The sequence below is a fragment of the Pantherophis guttatus genome, chromosome 2, assembly GCF_059756535.1.
Source record: "Pantherophis guttatus breed Tessera chromosome 2, ASM5975653v1, whole genome shotgun sequence".
In the NCBI taxonomy this organism is placed as follows: Eukaryota; Metazoa; Chordata; class Lepidosauria; order Squamata; family Colubridae; genus Pantherophis; species Pantherophis guttatus.
Genome location: NC_142064.1, coordinates 90676313 through 90700023, shown reverse-complemented (window position 1 = coordinate 90700023; position 23711 = coordinate 90676313). Strand labels below are relative to the sequence as shown.

At 38.4% G+C, this 23711-nt stretch overlaps 1 protein-coding gene and 1 non-coding gene across 25 annotated transcripts in view; one reads left to right on the top strand and one right to left on the bottom strand.

The window, feature by feature from the left end:
* Positions 1-2360: 2360 nt before the first annotated feature.
* On the bottom strand, positions 2361-2513 carry LOC117662057 (U4 spliceosomal RNA). Its single transcript, XR_004590268.1, has one exon. It is a non-coding gene; the product is annotated as a U4 spliceosomal RNA (small nuclear RNA).
* Positions 2514-6411: 3898 nt separating this feature from the next.
* The window catches only part of ZNF462 (zinc finger protein 462), a 175035-nt gene continuing 157735 nt past the window's right edge, over positions 6412-23711 (top strand). For 18 of the 24 annotated variants that reach the window (XM_087886398.1, XM_087886397.1, XM_087886395.1 and 15 more), the window contains exons 1-2: positions 6416-7616; positions 17253-17376. The gene's annotated coding sequence lies outside the window, so the exon portion shown is untranslated. Of the gene's footprint in view, positions 7617-17252; positions 17377-23711 lie in introns of all 24 variants that reach the window. The other 6 variants (XM_087886389.1, XM_087886383.1, XM_034410636.3 and 3 more) reach the window with 3 other exon arrangements.

The following is a 23711-nucleotide window of genomic DNA, read 5'->3' as shown; positions in this document are numbered from 1 at the left end:
TGCTCTTCCTCCAGCATCCATCTAATATGATTCTCTTTCTATCATAGCACCCATTGCTTGCAACATTGCCCCTGACTTTCCAATTAGTAGTGCTGAACAAAAGTCTTGCACTGAGAACATACCGGTAGAGTGTCTCCTTCACCCCTCCATGTAGAAACAAGTACTACTGTTAAGGAGATTGCCTCTAAACATTCCAGTAAGGCTGTCTTTGTGCAGCAGCTGAAGGACCAGGCTCACAAAGAGCTTGCCCCATGAAAACACAACTGTGACCTATGCACCACCATGAGGACAACCATGGATTTTGTCAACCACTTACATCATGACATCTGGAACACAGCTGCAATATTTCACATTGCAGGACCATTATGCTTCCCACTATTAGTCTTCAGATCACACCATTCTTTGTTATAGGGCAGCAACTAGAACAAGCAGGAGGATAGCCCTGTAATCAGCGGTGGGATTCAGCCAGTTCGCACCGGTTCGGACGAACCAGTTTTTAAATTACTCAGCCCCTGCTATCAAAGTGGATCCTGGGTGCTGTGCTGCACTGTAATGGAGGAACGGGCAACGGATCGGCCAGCATGAGAGAAGGAGAAAACCGCTTTCCCTCTTTCTTCTCCCTGCTTCTTCTTCTTCCCTCGTGCTGGGCGCTCCATTGCCCATTTCTCCATTGCAGCACAGCACCCAGGATCCACTTTGATAGCGGGGGTGGGGTAATTTAACAACCGGTGCACCCAGGGTCAGGTTGGCGGAAGGCTCGTCCCTCATATGCAGTGGAGCTGGAGAACGGGGATGGGCCACGTCTCCCACGACAGCCAACCTGACCCTGGCTGAACTGCTTGTTAAATTATTTGAATCCCACCACTGCCTGTAATCTTTATGTCCCATATAAGATTTGGCCTGCAGTGGGTTCTTCTGTATCCACATGAGTGGTGTCCATAGGTGGCCAGCCAATCCTCTTTCCAGGAAGCTAAAGATTGGATAAATTACCAAATTCCCTAAGAAGGATTCAGGAAATTCACTGCAGGAGGCAATGTAGATTCAAGTAGTCCTCAACTTACAACAGTTTGTTTAGTGACCTTTCAACATTACAACAGCACTGAAAAAAGCAATTTATGACCATTTTTCACACTTACAACTGTTGCACTATACCCATAATCATGTGATCAGAATTCAGATACTTGGGAACTAGTTTGTATTTATGACGGTTAGAGTGTCCCAGGGTCATGTGATCCCCTTTTGCGATCGACTGACAAGCAAAGTCAATGGGAAAGACAGCTTCACCTAACAACCATGTTAGTAACTTAACAACTGCAGTGATTCACTTTACAACTATGACAAGAAAGGTCGTAAAATTGGGCAAAACTCACTTAACGAATACTTCATTTAGCAACATAAATTTTGGGCTCAATTGTGGTTGTAAGTCAAGGACTACCTATATTGCTGCATGATATCAGTGAACAAGGGTCGTAGTGTGCATTACTTAAAGCCAGGACTTGAGAGTGATGAACCGCCCAGAGAGTGCTGTAAAGCACTATGGAACGGTATATAAGTCTAAGTGCTATTGCTATTGAAGCTAAAGGATATTATGAGGGCCAAGCGGTGACAGGCCATTGATTACTTTGGGTTGGTGTTGATTTAACTTGATTTTCTACATGTCTGTGCTTGCTAACTTGTACAAGTCTTTCACCAAACTTTGCATGTAGGACTATCTGTTCCTCCATGTTTCCCCCAACAAACAACAAATGTGAAATTATATTAGTTCTGTAGGCCCTGCATCAGTGGTGGGTTGCTATTGGTTCACCCCGGATCGGGCAATCTGGTAACAGTGGCAGCGGGAGGCTGTGCCCACCCGCCCCAATGTCTCTGTGCATGCACAGAAGCATGTGTAAAAGCATCACATGTGAGCGCGCATGCGAGCACGCACCCACGAGCGAACCAGTAGCAATGGGATTTGAATCCCACTACTGCCCTGCATCTTTTGATAAGCCTACATCTACAACTCACTATTTCCAAGTGCTATGCTCAGAAGGAGGCTACAGGAGCCTATCAGACCCCCTGCATCATGAACATACTCAATCCCTTGTCATTTATATTCTACCTGTAGTAGGAAAGAAGGGACCCATGCAACCTGGTATTATATTTTGGAAACCCAACCCTTTATCACGATTCACTACATTGTGGTACAATCAGTGCCTTTTACTTCTCAATTGTAGACAATGGCAGGAGTTGTTCTGTGGGTATCTGTGGGTATACCGTATCTCTCAGTCATCCCACCACAACCCTAGTGCACAACAACACAATTTACCAGTAGTTAAGTTCAGTTTCAACAGAGGGAATCGGGACAAGGATATAAGCAACTCAGTGATCAGAGAATGAACTTTCAAAAACTGTCAGTGCAGACTATTGTTCATGTTTCATGACGGGATATTGGGAAAAAGTTTTCAATTAGCAATAATCACACCTCTGATTAACTTCCTTAAATGGCTATGATACTGCCACTGTGCAAAGATGCAATGCCATCCAGGGGAAGAAGAGAAACAAAACTAGTGCAGTAGATTATGTCCTAGTGTCACCCATACTCCTACACATGGAACAACATTTTCTGTATTCTTATGATAAACTAGACTCCATGAGTTTGAAGCTTTCAGCAGGAATATGTTGCTTATGCAGACTGGTAGATGTATCTGCATGGGAGACCAATATGGAAATTATGTTTCCGTGTATAGAAAGACAATTCTGCTATTAAGCTCTCACAGAGACCACTCTTGTTGAAAGGGTCAGGATGACATTGCCTCGGGGAAATCAGCATGGTAAGATGCCCATTAGCCACCAGTACACCATAATGTTATCTTATGAGATTTGCAACCTTAGTGGTGAAAAATGAAATCAAGCTTTTTGGGGTTGGAACATTGGTGCCTGCAGTGTGCAGTTGACTGGAATTGACTGCACCATGTTGGCCTTCTGGTCTGTGGTGTCATGGCAGATGGTGAAGGAACTCACATTGTGGGTCTGTTTTCATTGCTTTGTCAGAAAATGTTGGGTCAACTGTTAAAATTCCAACAGACCCATCATTTCTCAGCTGCAGAATTGTCCGGCAATACCCCCACCCTCATATCTGGCAACTCACGGGACTGTCCAGCATGGTGTTAAATGAAGATTGCTGAACTTCAAATTGCTATATTTATGGACAAAAAGAAGGGTTGCCAGTCTAAATCCTGATATTTGTTAAGGCAACCTCTAAGCTGACCACATGATACTTGTTAGAATAACCTACTGCAATCCTCACCTTCCTCATGAGCAAAAGAGAAGCTCAGGATTACGCTGAGTCCCTGATGTGCTCAGTGTGATGTATCTGTCAGGGAAAGAACGGAAAAGATAATATGACCATCTCCTGTGCTATCTTGCCAACTCAATATCCCACCTGCAGGTCCACTGTGCCCTCCTTCCACTGCTTTCTGTGTGGTGTACTAGGAGGAATCCCTTAGCCTGAATAAAAATGTAAGGTAAGCGAAACTAATGTTTGGGCTGTGGCACAAAACATGGTCAGGGTTTCCCCGTACGGCAGTTGCTCACTGCTGTATAAACTGGGAAAGCAATAGCAATAGTACTTAGACTTATATACTGCTTCACAGTGCTTTACAGCCCACTCTAAGCGGTTTACAGAGTCAGCCTATTGCCCCCAACAATCTGGGTCTTCATTTTACCGACCTCGGAAGGATAGAAAGCTGAGTCAACCCTGAACCAGTGAGTGAATCGTGCTGCTGAACTGCTGGCAGTCAGCAGAGTTAGCCTGCAATACTGTGTTCTAACCATTGCACCATCCTGGCTCGTAAAGCAATACATAATCATGGAGAATGAGGCCAGGGGACACAAAATACATAGCAGTTAAGTGATATTCCTTCCAATATGGTCTTCCACCCTTCCTACCCACCCTTACTTAATGGTACTATACTAATAAGTGAGTGGCTGGTGGCTTTCCTTACTGCCCATGGAGTACCAGTCCATCTTTAGCCTCTTAAAATTCATTTGGGTTTGATATGATAACCATTCAAAGCTGTCCTTTCCAGATACACACAAGGAAATGCTACCAAACTGCGGCTGGCAAATAGCTGTTGCTGCCCAGACTAAGGACCCATCACAGAAGGACCTTGATTTCCTTACATTCCAGTTCTAACTAACAGCAATGCCATGAGAGAAGAAGAGAGCAGGAAGTCTGCGGGCCTCTCTTGTAAACACTTTTGAGCACATAGAAATTATACAGTTAGTGATCTGCCTGCTTGGAAAGCAGAGGATTCAAAGTGGTGATGTTGAGAAGGGCAGTGGGTTGCCGAGATGACTGGTGTTAAGAATTCGTTTCCCAGCCTCATTGGATACTTGTGTATTAAATATAGAAGTATATGTCTCTATCTTTGTCTCTGTCTCTCAGTATTATGTATATATGCATGTATAAACAGAGAGAAGTAGATGGGGAGTGACCACAAAATGACATTTGATGGAGAAAAAAAGGCATGCTAATTGGACACTGGAACATATTGGCATTTCATGCACACGAACAAGAACATGCACAAAACAAAGAAACTGATTACATTGGGGAAAACTGACATCAAGTACGGGAATACTTATCCAATAGTTGGTTACAGGATGAAAGGAAACTTAAAAAAAAAACCCAGAAGAAGCAGCAATGGTGTACCAACTAGGGTGGCCCAAGATGTTGACATAGCAGCCCCTCATGGTTGCCAGATACACTATCTGGGCTCCTTACAGAACTGCAATGAATGAGAGAAGGGACTTAGTAAAGATGTGGGATTCACTTACCTTCCCTACCGGTCCTCAAATGTGAGCGTGCTCACCCGCGCCACCTCTGTGCATGCACACGGACTTCTGTGCCTGCGTAGTAGTCACGCATTACAACTGGGCGGGTGGGCGGAGCCTCCCATAGTCACCGCTACCGGTTTGTGAGATCTGGAGAAAACCGGCTGAATCCCACCACTGGATTTAAGACACTGGAAGTGAAGCAAGTGCACCGTAAAAGCACAAATGCAAAATTGGCAGTGATACAATTACCATCAGCACTGCCATGAAAGGTTGATATGTAGATCTTCCCTAAATTCAGTGGAATTTATCTTGTTTAACACTATAGCTGAAGAGTGATGCAATTCTGATTGGATTTGCCTTTTCCCACAAAGAAAAAGGCCATTGTACTTTACTTCTGGCGTGTCATCTTGTTAGAATTATTACCTCTGATGACAAAGTCAAAATTGGGGCGGTGAGAAGCATCTGCATAGGTTGATAGATGTATTAGTTTCCAAAGTGTGCAAAAACAATTTCCCCCATTATTGTAATAATATAATATGAAACACTGGAAGCCATTGATCTCATTCAAGATCACATAAATCCTGACAATTTTAGAAGGACTAGGTTTTACTCATTATTAATCATCATAATTTAGGAAAGGAGAACAACGTTGAGGACATGATGGAAAATTAGAGACAGATATGCGTTCTCATTTTTACTTAATTGATGAATGTTTCTTCCGTCTTTCCAATTTTGGGTTTATTCAGTAGCTCCTTAGACTCAACTCTTCTTTAAAACTTGAGTTGAATTGTTTCTCTATCTTAATTAAATCCACATATTTAAAATAAAAGACTCAGCTTTTTTTTTTCCACAGAAGGTTTCTCATTCTATGGAAAGGATTCTCTCCCCCATCTTTTAAAGTCCTACCCCCTCTTTACTCCAGAGAGACTAGTTGAAGGACTAGAGAAACAGAGAAATATCAGGAGTGTCATGTCTTCCATTTCAAATTGCTTTCCTCTTCACTACAGTGTTTATTGATTTTTTTTTTGCAATGTTAACTTCATCTCCCTTCTACCCTTCTCTCCCCAACCCCAGTACTAGATTAAAATCTGAAAGGTATTAAATTTGGCATGAAAGATGCAACTAGAAGGGGGGGGAGGAGAGAGAGAGAGAATCCTACACACACATATTATTTGCAGGAAGGGTTCAGAATGATTTCCTGGAAAAATAAAGATCCATGGTTGTAATATCTTCATTTTTCCCCCTCTCTCTCTTTTGTCTTCAAGGTGATGACACCTTATCATTGGCAATCTTGATTGTCACTTTCCATAGCTTGCGCCTATTATAGTCAGCCAGAGAAGTGCAGACAAGGAGAGGGAAGGGAGGGGGAAGATGGCACCAAAGTTTTATTTTTAATTTTAATTTTAAAGTAGGATCCTGTGGTAGTCAAAACACTGCACAGACCTTTCTAAGGAAGCAGAAGCATTTACTCCTGTGTGCTTCAAGCTTTCTCCTTTTGTGTGTCTCTGTTGAGTATATATTACACACACGCACACATACATGTATATACATACACACGCACGCGCACGCACACACATGCTAGGAGAAGAAATCAAACGACAAAGAGTCTTTATTTCCGGGAGAAGACTTCAAAATACGTGCTAGAAATGGACAATTTGAGTCCTTTTTCTCCCCTCACCCTCAAACGCAAGCTAAAAGAAGAGGGAGGGGGATTAAAATCAACCACGTGGTAGATCTGAGCTTTCCTTTTTATTATTATTTTTTTCTTTTAAGATACACTTTGCAACCTCCAGTTCCATTTGTGTTCTTTCACGCTGCTCAGGGGAAGGGGGAAAAAAAGAAGAAGAAGGAAAAAGACTAAGCCTCTTCTAGATGGACGCATCTCAGGGATCAGTTTAGGGGACAGACAACAAGGCGCATCTCTGGAGGCGCTCAAGCCCGGTGGTACAGATTTTATTAGAACTTGTCAGGTCTGGTGGCAAAGGCTCTGGTGACCCAGCAGCGTAGAGAAGGGGCTTTCTCTCAGCATCTCCAAGACTTAACGAGGGTTGGAGTTTACAAGCAACAGCTTAGAATTGGGAAACCTCTCCAGGTCGCGCTTTTTTTTTCCCCAATTTTTTTTTGAGCTCTCCCAACCTCAGGAAGCCGGGGAGTGCCTCAGAAATCAAATCCCCAGAGGACTCAAGTTTGTAACCATCTTCCTCTTCTCTCATCTTCTTCATCAACACCATCTCCTCCACCACCTCCTCCACCATCACCATCTCTAGCTTTCTTTCCCCCTCCTCTTATTCTCTTGCCTTCACCCCCCTTTTTTCTCTCTCTTCTTTCTCTCTCTCTCTCTCTCTCCCCCCCCCCTCCACGTTGTTGTTGTTAGAAAGCCTTCTTGCACCCCCTGGTGCTCTTGCGTTTTGTGTGGTAGGCAAGGAGATTGTCTTCTCTCTCTCCTTCTCTCGCTCCCTCTGGTTGCTCATTATTCAGAGAGAGACACACAGAAGGTTGAGAGAGAGCGAGAGAGCGAGAGAGAGAGAGCGAAGGAGAGAGAGAGAGAGAGAGAGACGGATATCTCAGGTCATCTGCAGCTGCAGCAAACCAGTAAGGGAGAGAGAGAGAGAGAGAGAGAAGAGAGAGAGGGAGAGGGGGGGAAAAGCAGGGAAAAAGATGGCGATTCTCCATTGCTGAGACCTGGCAAGGAGCACATGAGTCTAGCAAAAACAACTTCCACAACAATTGCAAGCAGGAGAAGGAGAGAAAGGAGACCCGTGGAAAGCGACCAACGCCAGCGCCAGGACCTTCCCACTGTAAGTTCTTGCAATTAAAGCCCATCGCGGGTCTAAGCTATGGGAACGGGGAAGAAAAAGCCTTCTTTTGGCTGTCCCACCACCTTGGAAAAGATAGGGAGATAGATCTCCTCTCAAAGCCCCTGATCCATTCATTCCGGCAAGCCAGAAGAAGCAGAAGAAAGGGTGTGTGTGTGTGTGTGTGTGTGTGTCGGGGGGAGAGGGGGGAGGCGACCCGAAGTAGTGGTGGGAAACGATGGTTTTGTTAGAAGAAGTCTCTTGTCTCTTAATGGGGGAGGAGGAGAGGAGGAGGTGGTAGTGGAAGAGCCGGTGGTGGGAGGAGGAGGAGGAGGAAGGCAGTTAATTAATTTTTTGTTGTTCTTGCATTAAGGTGGTGTGGGGGGGGGGAGGGAGAGATAAGTGAGAGCAGCGGAGCTCAGAAGTGTGTGGGGGCAGTTGGGGGGTTGGATGTGGGGAAGTGATTGGATCACAGGCGGGAGAGGTGGGGAAAAAAAAAAAAACCAGAGCTCCGAGCTCTGAGCTGACTCGACCCAGCTATGTGGTGACCTCTTTCTTTCTTTTTCTTTCTTTGCTTTCTCTTTCTCTCTCTCTCTGATCCTCCACCTCTCCTTGCAAATCTGGTCCCTCTCTCAGGCAGGTATACTGGGTCCCCCCTCCTCCTCTCCTACAACCGGTGTGGATATATGTATATGTATATATGTGTGTATATGTATGTATCTATATATATATATATATGCGTGTGTATGTGTGTACACACGAGAGCTCCCGCCTTTCCTGAAGTTGATATAGTGGGGGTCTTCCCTTTGGCTGCGGTTTCTGAAAGGGTTGGAGGAGAACAGCGGTTAAGCTGGAGAGAAGCCATTACACACGTCCTGCTCTTTCCTTTGAGAGACAGAAGGGGAGAGAAGAAAGAAGGGGGGGGGGAAAGGGGGGGAGGACAGAGACCTTCACTTTTTGTTCAGTTCCGTGGTGTCTATGGCTTTCTAGGGAATGAGAAGCAGCTGAGCTTCTCCCCCCCCCATCTCCTTCATTCCCCCCTTTCTTTCTTTATCTCCTTGTCCTCCATTTGCAAGCTGTCTGCGTTGGTTCCAGTCCAGATTCCAAAATACAAAGCTACTTCTCTTTCCCGCACACACACCCCAACACATACACCATCTTTCTCCTCTCTTTTTTCCCCCCTCTCTTGGAAAGACCTCCTTTCTTTCTTAAGCTTGGTAGTTTCTGGGGGAGGGGAGCAGAGGTGGGTGGTGGGGTGGTGGGAGGAATCTCTTCTTGGAGATCCTTGAGATCTGTTCCTTTTGTACCCTGGAGAAAGTTTTCTCCTCTTGGTTTTGGAAGGACCTTCTGGTAAAGGGGAGGGGAGGAAGGTGGCGAGATATGGAGTTGCTTTCTGCTGTTGCTTTGTATGCATGGCTGTTTGTCTCATGAAGCTACTTGCATGCCTAAGAGGAAATGAATAGTTGGACAGAGGGCTGTGATCTGAGTCAGGTAAGCCATGTCATGTTCTCTAGCTCCACCAGAAAATGGAGGAGAGGGAGAGCAAGGACAGGCTTTTAACCACCAGACAAAGCTGAGATGGGAAGTGCTCATGCAATTATGGATGTTTCTCCATTTTTTTTCTCTGAAGGTTTGTTGGCAAAGCCTGGCTTTGACAAGATTTTTCCTTCAGCGAGCAACGTTTTTTGATGTCTCTTCTCTTTCTGCCTCCAGGAAATGGATGATTTGAGGAAGTTTCATAGATTCTTTTCATAGAATCTCCAGAGACAGTCAGAGAAAGAGACGGAGAAAGAAAGAAAAAAAGAAAGAAAGAGACCTGTCTTCTAAAAGGACGTGTTTTCTTCCCTGTCTCTTATAGTTTCATTTTGAAACTAAGCCTTTTTATTCTTTTCTTTCTTTCTTTTTTGGTTGAACTTAATGGCATTCAAGTGACTGTGATTCAGTTGATCAAAGACATGTCTGGATTTTTAAAGAAAAGGAATAGTTAGTGTATCTGATGAGGCTGGCAGTGTTCTTCCTCAGTATGACATGAGAATCAATGTCAATCAAACCTCGAGATAATCTTGCAGTGATCATTCCAATTTGGGAACCATGATAGTAGGCTGCCTTCTGGAACCATTGTAATTTGGGCCTGTATACCTTATTACAGCTACTCTTGGTATTGTTGCTGGTTTTTTAAAAAAATCTAAATGGGCCATTGTTAGTTTTCCTGAAATTCCATGAGGCACTTTATGGATTCATTTGTGATAAAGAGTAAACCCTCAGTTCTGACTCTTACAAATGGTGACATTTCATGTGAATTTCCATTATGAACCAATCATATCTGAATATATTTAAATCTATTTGTTTCAGTAAGTCTGTATCCAGGACTAAATCCCATTGAGTTGTGTAGATCTAGGATTAATTTTTTTACACTCATATCTACATCATTTAAAATGTCTTTAATCTAGATTATGAACTCAGTTGATAAGTAATAATGGGTTTCCAAGGTTTTTTTACAGTACGGCAGTTCAGGCAAAACATGAAGTTCTCGGCCTCCATATATACATCAAAGTTTTATTTGGACTACTTTAAGGTCTGTGTGGAAGAAAAATATGTAGCAGTATATGTAACATTTAATTTTACATTTTAAATTCTCTAGAACTAATGACCATGAGAATTTCCTTATGAGGTTAAATCCCTCTTTCAAAAATCAATAAAATTTCAACAGTAAACTACTGAAAATAAGTTAACCAAAATATTTGACATGTTTAAAAGAATTTGGGGTTCCTTAAAATCACACCAGGTAACGCTGCCAGATAGATTTCTGTGGATGCCACTGATAGCTGGAAGTCATGAGAAAATAATGGCTCATTCACCTTGTCAGTATAATTGTAGCTAGTAAACTGACAAAACAATATTCTAAAAACTCTTGTACAACTCTTGATTATAAATAGGTAACTTTTGATTCTGTTTTCTTCCCAAGTTTATGAGATTCATGTTCATTGAGCCATCCTTGAAACAGCACATTATTATCTGAACTTTATGCTTAAACTTTCATCTATGATATGGGTCTGTGGGAGGGCCTGTTCTGTGGATGTCCTTGAATTTACACCTAGGCTAGGGGGCACCATAGTTGATATCATCATTTATTTTAATCATAGTTTATTGAAACACTTACAGTATTTGGGTTCACATACTGTGCCAAGTCAAAAGAGATACACTGGGGTGAATCTATGCCAATTAATATATCTGTTCTTGATTTATTTAAAAAGATTACGTCCTTTTTTTTTTCTTTCTGTGACAGATTTATTCATACTCAGCTTCTACTTATAAGAAAATGTACCCTTTTAATATTACACAAAATTACATATACTTTTAATCTCACTTTAAGGTAAAGATAGATCAGACGTCACTTAAAGGCATCCTTTGTAGGCATTCAAGAAAATTGGTATAAAAATATAAAGATCATTTGCATGACAGATTTTAAATGAAACACCATTTGTAATCAATGATGGGTGTACTTTAAAAAAGGGAATGAGCCTTATGTTTCTTCCCATTAAAACTTCTAGCAGGCATTTAGCAGTTTTCTTTGCTTGCACAAGCAAATATTCCAATTGTACTCTATTAGGAAACTGTGAAGTATTTAAGAGCTCTTCATTCTTGACTTAAATTGAGTGTGGGTTTCTTTCCTTTGATGTCATGTGATTGGGATGTTTCATCCATTTCCATCTTAAAGACATTGCAGTCACCTAGATGAAAATACATGCACACATTCATATATGTTGGAATTTATCTCTTTCTTCTAATTTTGGCCTTAGGCTATATGATGATTGAGTCTTTTGATTTTTGGTTTTGTCTTTCAGGCAGCTGTATTCTTTTTCTTTACCATACTTTATTTTATTTTCTTTCTAATTTTTCTTTATTGTGGTGGCCAGAGTAGCTGTGGAGTTGGATGGCCTCAAAACTAAAATAAAAACATAGATATGTCAACTTTTTGGTCCTCTGAAAAAGCGTAGATGTTATTCCTTAATAGCATGCTACTATAGAATGTTGTATTATTATAGAATGTTATTCTATAGTAAAGAACTCTCTATAATGAGGAATTTGATATATGAATAATGAATATCAGAATGGATAAAAGTGTACTTTCTTGAAGTTCTATTTTTTTTAAAGTAGGATAGGAGGAATGACAGCAAAAAGGGTCATTTAGAATGTATGTGAGTGCTATAAATTATATTCCTTTTCTTTTTGTTCTTGGATCAAATAATATAAAATATGGCAAATTCCCGCTTAAGATGCAACTCCTACAATAAGCCTCTAGTTTTTCAACACCCATCTATAGTATCTGTTTTTCTTAATGATTCCATTAAAATGGAGTCCAGATAATCTCCCATATAAGCAAGAAGAAGCAAGGAATCTTGCATATTTTATGCATTAGGGTCTAAATGATTGCAAAGATGGTAAAAATAAAGATTTGAGGGCAAGATAATTTCTCTTAATGTTGAGTTAAAGAGGTGTTAAACATTTGTTGTTTATTCAAACCTTTGCAAATTTTTGAAATGAAAAAAAATGTATAACAATCTGATAAATTCTTTAAAAATCAACAGAATTGCTCCCTAATTTCAATTCTTTATAATAGCCTCCCTGCATTATTAAAACAATTCTAATAAAATTTTATAATTTTATCCCCAGTTGGAATGTTTTAATTAAACTTTTACCTTAATTTATTAAAGTATGCTGCATTGCCTTCTCATTGCAATATAGAAAAATAAGTTATTTTTTATAGTTGAAGGGATGGACTCTTATGGTGACGGCTAATGGTAAAAATGTATTAGATACACTGGAATATATATATTCAGTTATTCCTTTGTAACACTTACTTGCAAACCATCAATACATTTAACTACGAGAAAGGCATAATTGAATAATAGTGATCCAAGTATAAAATTTTAGCTAAGGCTGACAACAAAAATATTTTGTGGAACCGATATTCTTAGTGGGAGAGTGGAATAGATATTCTTACTTGAGAGAAAAAGGATAGAGTTCTGCACACTTTGAAAATTGGTAGTGGAAAAAATACCTTAACCTCTTGTGCAAACATAGCATCTCTGCTGTTACCTAAACCACCATCTGTCCTTTTAAGTGTTGCATATATATTTTGGGGATAGGAAGGAAGCTTATGGGGAAAGCAATAAATAGATAGATAGATAGATAGATAGATAGATAGATAGATAGATAGATAGATAAATGTAGATTTGTGAGGTCCAAAGCATTCACATCCTTTAAGAAGTGCAGTACTGATTGACATAAATTTCTACATTCTACAGTAGTATGTTTATGGATGCTTTTCAAAAAAGCATTAATTTCATTCTTAGCAACTTGTATAACAGTTCTCTTTTGGGATAACACTTGTCTTGAGTTAAATTTCTAAAGTGTAGGATGCAGATGTTAATATTTTGCCTTTCTGACCAACTGGCACCATCAGTTGAACTGCACAGTATGATTTTTGATATTTATTCATACTGAAATAGTAGGAATATGTAGAACAGCCTTCCCTAGAAAATGTGAGTGTTGAATTCCAACACATCTGGATAACACCTTGTTGGGATAAGTTAGGGAAGATCATTTTGCATTGATATGCTAGGAAAGTCCTCCTTTGTTATGTTAATTTTGAAGATTTTGAAAAATATGTTAATTAGTTAGATTTTCAATCTATTTCTGGAAAATATTCCAACAGTTGCAGTAATCCCTCTTGATTTGAAGGCTACCTTTTTCCTGAATCGGACTGTGCTACTACTCAGTGTTGATTTCTACCATAAGACTGAGTTGCAGAAAAGTATTTTCCAACTTCTGCTATCGTAGACACCGCTCTTGATCTTTATATTAAATATGAAAAAGTATTCCACTTTTGCATGCAAGGTGGCAGAAAAATCAATCAATTTCCATGGTGTCCTTCTGTGGTGGCGCAGTGGTTAAAATGCGGTATTGCAGGTCAATTCTGCCAGCTGTCAGCAATTTGATTCCACTGGCTCAAGACTGACTCAGCCTTCCATCCTTCCAAGGTTGGTAAGATGAGGACCCAGATTGTTGGAGGAAAGATACTGACTCTGTAAACTGCTTAAAGAAGGCTATAAAGCACTGTGAAATGGTATATAAGTCTAAATGATAGTGCTGTTGCTATACTTCTTGAATTGGATGGAAGGTACTGCTGTTAGTAAATCCTGTCCACTTTCAGGACAGTTTCTCAATGACTACTCCCACCATGGCCAATGCTACAATGCTGCAAAGTTGTATTCAGTACTATTTGGAAAGCTGCAGTTTCTCTAATCTAGGATTATAATTTTGGGGATCTTCTATAACCTGTCAGATTAATAGAAGATACATTAAGGAATCCTGGTGCACTCTAGTAACAACCTTGGGATAATGTCACTGTGGACATACTAGCAGGATAAGGTCAGTGTGTACATATTAGATGGATAAGACCTTGTTTCACCACTTAATGGACATACTGGTTATGATGGTTTACTTTTTCAAAAAGTATTTCAGCCTCTTGCGTGAAAAAGAACAGCAATTTCTCATCTGTTTGGGCTTTTGTCAAAGCTATGGTTAATCCCAAAGCTCCTGAAATGAGAGAGCATTTAAGAAATTCTTAATTGCAAGAGGTGGCAGCAATTGCACTTGGAAGATTTAGGCTGCAATATAAATCTAGAAATATATTACAATGAATTGCTTGGAAAGCATAGATATGTATTTAAGAAGTAGAACATAGAACATGCACAAATACTATCTACAGCAAAAGACTGCAACAACTTTAGATGATCTGCTTCTATAAATAACTAGAGGTGGCTTTTCAGACCATAAGTTTTGGATGTTTTTGGAAATGTGGCCTTCTTGAAGCTGTGGTTTTTGTATATGAGAGTACTAATGAATTTCTTGATGCTCTGATATGAGTTATGAAAGTGGCCCATTCTTGAAAAATTAGCAAGTTTTATGAAATTATGTCTACATTGCTGCGATTGTTTATCGTGGTCTTACAGGTCTTCTGCTTTTTAGAAAGATTTAAAAATATCTTCTTATGTCCTAGAAGTGAGCTTTTAGTCGTTGAAAAGTTAGAATTAAAACCATACAGTTTCCCCCATTGTTTAAAAAAGCAAGCTGTTTGGGACACCGAGAAACATAAAGGTGATATCTGCTGTTGGGAAAGTCACAGTTAACATTGCAATGGATGAACCTCACCATGGCAATATTCCAGATGAGTTTACTGTTGAAAATAAAATGTTCCAGAAGAACTGGGAGAACAGGAAAGAAGTTAAAATAGCATAGTTTGTATGCCAATGCTGAGAGGAGGAGGAGGAGAAAGGGAGACAGAAGGTAATTATCACAACGTTGACAGTCGTGTTGCTTGAAAGAACACAATTTCAGAGGTGCATTTGAATGATTTCTTTCCTTCGTCTCTCAAAATGGTCTCTGAATCATTTTTATGCTACTGTCTTCACTTCCAAACATAAGGAATTAGAAAATAGGGGAGCTATGTTATAATTTAGATCATAGGAAGTATGCTTTTGAAAAACAAAAACTCTTCAACGTTCTTTATGATCTAAGTCGAGCATGAAAAGGTGTACCTGCACACATTTATTTTTGGGTGGAAATTATGCCCAGTACTTTTCTTATTATAATTGATATATTTTGTTCCCTGGCCAATAGAGACAAGTGATTCCAGCATTAATTTACTGGAAAGCATAGAATTATTCTTGTTCACCAAAGGATTTTTCTTCTAGGAGACGTCAGAAAGTTTTCAAAGCACCCTGAGGTTTCTCCCAGGAAATGGAGCGATCTGACCCTTGGTTTCTTATTGTTTGGCCTATAAATGTTTACTAGCTAGCAAGCCCAGATGGATCACATGTGGCCCTCACAGCCCTAACTAACATGAGATGTTGGATGTTTCCCTTAATTTATGAAAGGCTATCCTGCAAGCACTACGAAACGGGACGGTTATCTTTAGAAATTTGATTTAGAATAAGCTGGTTTGATTTATGTGCTACTTTATAACAAGAGGATCTGTTATAATTTCATAACATTTAAAGTGTCTTAAGCCAGGGAAATTTAAGAGCATTCTTTTCTATTCAAAAAGTAGCCAACTGATTGATTCTGCTTCGTTGCTTAGTCTGTTGATTTAGCTACCCCTGAAGTTTATTCTAGCTATATTGAAATTATACTCCTCCCTCCAGATGAGATTTTGATCCCTATTCCAAATCAACAAAAATTGGGCTCATTCCATAAGTACAGATTACAGGTAGTCCTCAACTTACAATTGGACTAGAACTTTTGTTACTAAGTGAGATGGTTGTTAATTCAGTCAGACCCTAGTTCATGACTTTTTTGCCATGGTCATTAAACAAATCAGTCATTAAATGAATCAGAGCCTTGGTGGCACAGCAGACTAAAGTGCTGTTAACTAGCACCAGCTGCCTGCAATTACTGCAAGTTCAAATCTCACCAGGCTCAAGGTTGACTCAGCCTTCCATCCTTTTGAGGTAGGTAAAATGAGGACCTGGATTGTGGGGGCAATAAGCTGACTTTGTATAAAAAAGAACACTGCTTTGGGGGGGGGGGCGAAAGCCCTACTAAGCAGGTATATACAAAAGTATGAAGGCTATTGCTTAACGTATTGTAAGCCGCCTTGAGTCTCTGGAGAAGGGCTGCATATAAATCGAACCAATAAATAAATAAATAAATCATGCAGTCATTAGGCGAATTGGCTTGCCTCATTGACTTTGTTTGTCAGAAGCCTGCTGGGGAGGTCTCAGATGGTGATCAGGTGACCCCAAGATGCTACAACCATCATAAAACCATGCCAGTTTATCAAAGGCCTGAATTTTATTCATGTGACTGCAGGGATGCTGAGATGGTCATAAGTGCAAGGACTGGTCATAAGGCCACTTTTCAGCCCTGTTTTTAAGTTTGAATGGCCGCTAAATAAATGGTTGTAAGTTGTGGACTACCTGTATAGGAACAGTCCAGTATTTTATTGGACTGGAACTACGACATATTATACCTGATAAGACATATTTCTGAAACTTTAATTTTAATAGGGCATAATCAGGGTTAATTAGGATTCCTATGTTGGGCTAAATATAATTGAAGACTGAAGAATAGTGTTAATTTTTTTCATATCTTTATATGGTCGTTAAGCTTTTAAAGATGAAAAATAGGTTTGAAATAATATTCAAGAATATAATTGGCATTATTTATATGGGGTAGATATGGTGGTATCCTATAGCAATGAAGTGAGTAACTGATCACTGTTCAATTAACTTATATTTCGTGCAAAGAAAAGGTTCCTAGCTGGATTTTTAAAAAAATTATGGACCCTGTCATAATAAATTTTGAAATATTAACCCACTGGTGTCCACATATGAATAGCCATGGTGTCAGCAGTTAAATTTCTCCATCTATAAAACATGAACTAGGTGCCACTTTATTTGTTCACCGTCCTGTGCTATGGCATTCAGTTCATGTTAAGTGTTTGGGGAAATGCTCCCGTTTGCTTGGCTGAATCTCATCAACAGTTCTGTAACAAAGAGCAAGTAATTGTTTCCACTGGTTTCTGTATGTTTTTGTGGCAAACCAGATAAACATTGTTTTTTTAATACACAGCTTCGAGCCATGTGATAGAAGGGGGGTAAACCAAACATATACATTGGATTGGAGGAGAGATTTTTATGAGGTGACCTGGTGGCCTCTTCGTGCTCCAAGAAGAGAAAAACCTTTCCCAGAAGTTGTAAGTGTTCTAAGAAGCTCCATTGTTTTGTGAGGGAACGTGCAAGTGATTAGTAAAGGAACAAAACAGTGTTTTTGATTAGGGGAATGAAATACTTTGCTACTGAAGAATAATTCATTGGGGACAAAACTTGTGGAGTAGTTAAAGTCAATTTTTTTGAAACTTCACTAGGAATGAGTATATGGGAAATTACTCCCGAAATCATAATCATAAGCTATAAAGGTTTTGTAAGCAGTGTAAAATTAAGACAGTCATGTTTATTACTTAATATTTTCCTTTAAAGCATTCAGAGTGATTTGCATATATTAAGAATTCTTACTGTGGGTTTGCCATGTAGTTCAGCATTAAGATCCTTTTTTTAAAAAATAAATACATTGGTAGATAGGGAATTAAGGCAATCTGCTCCAAAAGGCTTCAAGGGAACAAATGTCTCATAGTGTCATAAAAAAAGTGAAAGTGGATTGGATCAGCTTTAGCCAAGAAACTCTTTAGTTCCTCAATATTTCTCAGTACTAGGTTGGTCTGTAAAGTTTTTATTTAAATGCTTGATGGAAGGAAGAGCTTGCTGTGTATTTCCCATCTTGCTGCCTCCTTTTCTCTCTTTACCACTTTATATTACAGTTAATTACTTAGTAATTATCAAGGGAAAGGAATTACCTGTGACATAACAGTCTTGTGAGACTGACATCCTGTAAAGCCATCTGACACCCGAAGCATCTAAACTGTCTTGAAAATGAAGATAGGTGATGTTTAAACCCACTGCATGACTATTATTAATGGAAAGTATTAGAAGGAACCTAAAAACTGGAATGTCAGCTTATAGGGTTGGCTTTCAAAGATGCAATGATCGCTGTCAGGAAGCGGAAACAGGAGACACTGAAGCAGAAGGCAGGCAGAGCTGTTAAGCAAGCACAAAGTAGGTTAAAACATTCCATAAGCAATATGTAGTGGAAAATCTCTGGTAACAAAGCTATCTGTGTTAGAGAAAGAGACTGGGTAATTAATCATGGACTATAAAAGAAGGTAGACTTTTATGAAAGATTCTGCAGAAGTAGAATCAGTAGATTTCAAATGAGAAGACCATTTGGTACTAAAATTGGAAATGTCATATGTGGACACTGTCTGGTTCCATGATATTTTTGACAGCTGTTGGCAGTTGAACAGAAAAATAAGCTGTCTTGTTGGTAAAGAGTTAGGAGATTTAAGCTGTGAACTAAGATCTAGAGTTTGTGATTATGGAAGAAGCTGCAATGTGAGTATAACTCTCATGCTTTCTGTGAAGTCATAATTATAGTTGTGGTATTAATAGGAAAAGAGTGCCTACAAAAATGTTCTGTGTCATATCTAGAGATTGTGGCCAAGATAGGTATGCCATTTGGAAACATTAAGATTTTGAGCTCTTACGCAACTGGTAAGCAGCAACTTTTTCCTAGAGGTTTTTTCAAACACTGTTTGGATATGGTGTTCTGCTTTTCCAAAATGGCTTGTTGCCAGATCCACTTGGCTAGAGATACTGATTATCTTTACCCATTTTATATCCGAGATCAGCCAAATCATACTGTTCAGGGATGGATATTAGCCAATAGTCCATAACAGACATGAAAAGGCACTCTAACCTCAAGTGCGAATTTCAAGGCTTAGCTGCAGTAATAGGTCAGAAAATAAAATATTTCACCGCTTCAAAATTAACCTAGTTCATTGAAGGCATTGCTTTAGTGTGCAATTGGAAAGTCCATTAATCATATGCTTTAGCATCCTGCAGGTGAAACTGCTCTACCCATACAGCAAAAATGGAAGTGACAGACAAAGCTTTTCAAGCATCTTGTCTTCCAGATTTCCCTCTGAAATCCTTTAAACCAAGTTATCTATTGAATCGATCACATTAACCCTATTTGGCAAGACCTTTGTTTGTACATCTTAACATATGAGGGAAAATGAGCAATCCCACCTTTCTCTAAGGTGCATTGGTGATGTCACTGATGAGCTGCCTCTAAGGGGATGATGTGATTATTTTTCAAGGAGCCTTTGCAATTTATGCAAAGATTTTTAAGTGAGCTGTAATTCTGAAAATGCAGTACATGCTCTGAAAAGGGAAGGAAAGTGCTGCGAGTATTCCTGGAAGCAATGTTGTCTTGTTTTAGAATGCAGACGTAAGAAAATCATCAGCTGTATCTAGAAACTCTTAATTTGATGCCTTTGAGTCAGTGCTGATTTCTGGTGATTGCCTGGATTAGTCTTTGAAGTTTTCTTGGCAACATTTTTCAGAAGTGGCTTGCCCTTGCCTTCTGAGTAACCTATAGGAGTTGATGGCCTTGAGGCCACATCTGTATTTTAGGTTTACTTTTGGTGAAACAAGTGAAGTCCAGTTAACAACATCAGATAACGTAAGACTACATTTTATTGCCTTTTCATTATTGCTGACTTCCTCAAGTTGAGATGGCAATGTGGTTATGCTGGTTGAGTGATTATGGAGATGTACAAGGTCAATATTATTTGAAACGCAGTGGGGTAAGAAATTGATGGTATAGTATGTATAGTTGAAGTTTCTCTTTTTCATGCTATATCTTCATTTATCACTAATTAGTATTTAGTTTTATGGGGGGCCCTTTATTTTATGTGTTGGGTTTTTTTCTTAAATATATTATAAAATAGTTTTGACTGAAATTATTTCTGCATTTGGTACAAAGGAATGAGATAGAGGAGATAATATGTTGTTCATGACTTGTAGATCATGACAGTGAATGGTCTAAAGTGAAAATCCATACCACGGAGGACGCTGAATGAGCATAACACTATGACATTTCTGGCAAAGATGGGTTTGAATATGAGGAAATTTAACTTAATTGCTTCTTAATTCTTTCATTTAATTTACGTTACTAGTTTTATAAGTTATCGTGATCCTTAAAAAATTAAGAAAGTTTTACATAGAAAAGAGACTACTTTTGGTCTACCATTTCAATCTGTGACCCCCAACTGTTAGGAGAAATGGAATTTTCTAGAATAGAAAGCTTGGTTACTGGATATTTCAGTAGCACCAATGTTTTCATCGAGTTGATGTTTCTTATATTTTCTTCTTAGAAGCTGGCAGCTAGGACATTAAAATCATGATAACTACTGTTCGGTTAATCTGTAATGCATATTGTGAAAGCAGATGATGTTGGCCAATGCATAACTTACATGCTGCTCTTGGTCTAAAATAGCCTTCTGTATGTTCCTTCAGGTGGTTCTCAAGTCATTTCATCTATGGTGATGTAGGGTGTGACAGACTCCTGGTCTTCACTGTAGAGTTGTTTATTTTAAGAGTTGATGTCTACTTGGCTTTGCTAATGCTATACTGCTATATCAAATGGTCTATTGAGACTTCAAGGGGTTGGTAAGCTATTTTTATCATGTCAGTTTGGTAGATGAAGTTTCAGATTATCTAATGGTACTTTGGAGGTTCTGTTACCATATACAGAAGAACGTTGCCACTTTGGGTGTGTGTAAGTGCATCTGTGGAATATTGCCATGTTTTGATATTAGATAATCTTAAGCTAGTTTTTTCAAAGCTAAATTCTAACTGGATGTTATAGACTTTATTTTGGTTTATCAACCTTAGCATTTTGTTAAGAAGTGTAGAAAGGACAATGGTTCTGGTGAAATAAGTTGATATTTTATCAAGTTAATTTAGGAGTTATTTTCATCATTATTATTTTTGAGAAATACATGAATGGGAGGAAGAGAGTTTACTATATGTTTGTTGATTTAGAGACATGCATGATAAAATGAGTAGACTTGAAGTACAGGATGTGTTGCGTGATTATGGAGCTGAAAGTTGATTTCTGAATATGATAAGAGAAGATAAAGCATCTATAAGAATAAACAAAATGCTAAGAAATAGTTCAACACTGAGAAGCTAATAAGACCAGCATATATGATATCCAGGATTGTTTAGGTATTTATAGATAAATATATAAGAAATTCTTAGAAATGTTTTGATTGTGGGTGTGTATATAAGTATATTTAACATATGCAAGTAATGCCATGGTGGAAGCAAAGATTATTTGCAAAGTTAAATAAGCAGGATGAGATATAGTAAACGAGATATTCCATGAGAAACATGAGTGGTCTCTAAATATTATAAATAAATAAAAAGGTGTAAGTGTAAATTAAGTTTAGCTATATATTCTTTGTTATTGATCATGCCTTTCATTTATTTGGTGTTGTTTTTTTTACCTTTTCTACACTTTGCATAATATTGCTTATTCTGAAAAGGAATAGTATAATAGGTACTATTATTAGTACTACTGTTACTCTTACCATCATACCAGCTAACTTCACCAAAATACATTATCCTTTACAGAGTAATATTACTTTATAAAAGATGTCTGTTCTGTATGTGTATGTGTTTGTGTATAATTTTTAAATAAAAATAAGGTTTTCAATTTTAAAAATAATTTTTATTGAAAATTTTAACAATAAGAACTAATATATATTAAAGGAGAACAAGAAAAAGATAAAGGGGGAAAAGAAAAAAAGCTGAAAGAGCAGAAAGAAAAAAAGTAGAAGAAAAACAAAAAGGAAAAAAAGAAATAAAATTATAAAGATGTGGCTCCTGATCTACACAGCAGTTATAAATACAATTAATTACATTTTAAACACTCTCTAAAGTTACATCATGCCTCTCTTCTTTCTATAATCTTTGTATAATCATCAAAACCATAAAGCATAAGTTTATTCTTTTTTATGCAAAAAGTCCATAAGGGATCTTCAGTCATCCATAAATGTAGATACTGTCTCTTTTCTAACGAAACAAACCATTTTGACAAGTTCTGTCTTCTTCACCAGCCATTCCTACCTTGTAGGTATTGCCAGTTCTTTCTATTTGTGTACATGCAATAATCTTGCTGCAGTTTTCATATGCAAAAACAATATTCAATGTCTCTGGAAATCTGTTCTGAGAACTCTTCCTATCTTGCAAGAACCAAAGAAGAAGAAAATGATCTCTACTAGTATTCCTAACCCAGGGGTTCAAAAAGCACATTGAAGTATCCTAATTGCCATGTTCGTCCTAGTTGGGAATGATGTGTTACTATGGGAAAAACATATATTTTCTAAATACAGTAAGTGTAACATAAGTAAGTTCCGACCTAACAGAGGCATTCTTTTTCTTTCACACCATTTATTTTGAGCAGATTAAATTTAAAATTAATTTGGAACCGGGATTCTGAGAACATTGCTTGTAGTCTCAACTATGATTAGTGATTATTTTTATATACACAACAATGTGAACCTCAGTTACCAATTCTTTAGCTGGTGGTGTGCTTCCTATGCTTCCCAATAATCTAGGATGTTGTAATGTATTGGTGTAGTGTGGCTTCAAGTAGTGGGGCCTTTTATAATTGACAGATGGAAATGTTGACAATGTGCAACTTTTCTAAGTGTTTCAAGATTTTTTTGGTATGGCACCCATTGTGCTGATAACCACTGGGACCACCATGGCTGATTGTGCCATAATCTTTCAGCTTCAATTTTTAGATCTTAATACTTTATGATCTTCTTGTCCTTTGTCTTCTATTCTACTATCCCCTGGTATTGTCACATGAGTTATCCATATTTTCTTCTTTTTAATCACAGTAAATCTGATGTATTATGAACCAAGATTTTGTTCATTTATATTTGGAAATTCCACAATATTTTAACCTCCTCATTTTTTACTACATTTTCAACTATCCTATTTTTTCATTACTGGCATGTGATAATTTTTACAGATGTTCCAGTGAATAATTTTAGCAAGTGTGTTATGTTATTGTTTTTTATAATCAATTTGTGCAATCCTCTTGCACGAGCTGAATATAGGATTTACTATTTCTACTGCTTCTTTGCACAATCTGCATTTTGAATCATTTGATTATTTTTCAATTCTGGTCTTGATTGCATTCATTTTAATAGCCTGCTCTTAAGCAGCCAAAATCAAGCCTTCAGTTTCTTTTCTTTTTTTTTTAAAGAATGGCTTCCAGTTGTACACCATTGTCAGGTTTTATCTTTATCTGCTTTCCCCTTGATCTTTTGTAGAAATTGAACATGTAATGTTTCTCCTTTCCAGCATTCTGTCTGTGTTTTTATTACATTATTTCAATATTCATTTTTTGTTTGGTGTACATTCAGGAAGTTTTCCAATTTTTAATTTGCACCAATGCTTGTGCTTGGTTGTGTTTTATATAATCAGCCAAGGCACATTTTTCTTCTTCAACAGTTTGTTTGACCTGAAATAAACCTCTGCCTCTATTTCTCTGGAGCAGGTATATAATCTATCGATATCACTACAGGGATATAATGCATAATGAATATTCATC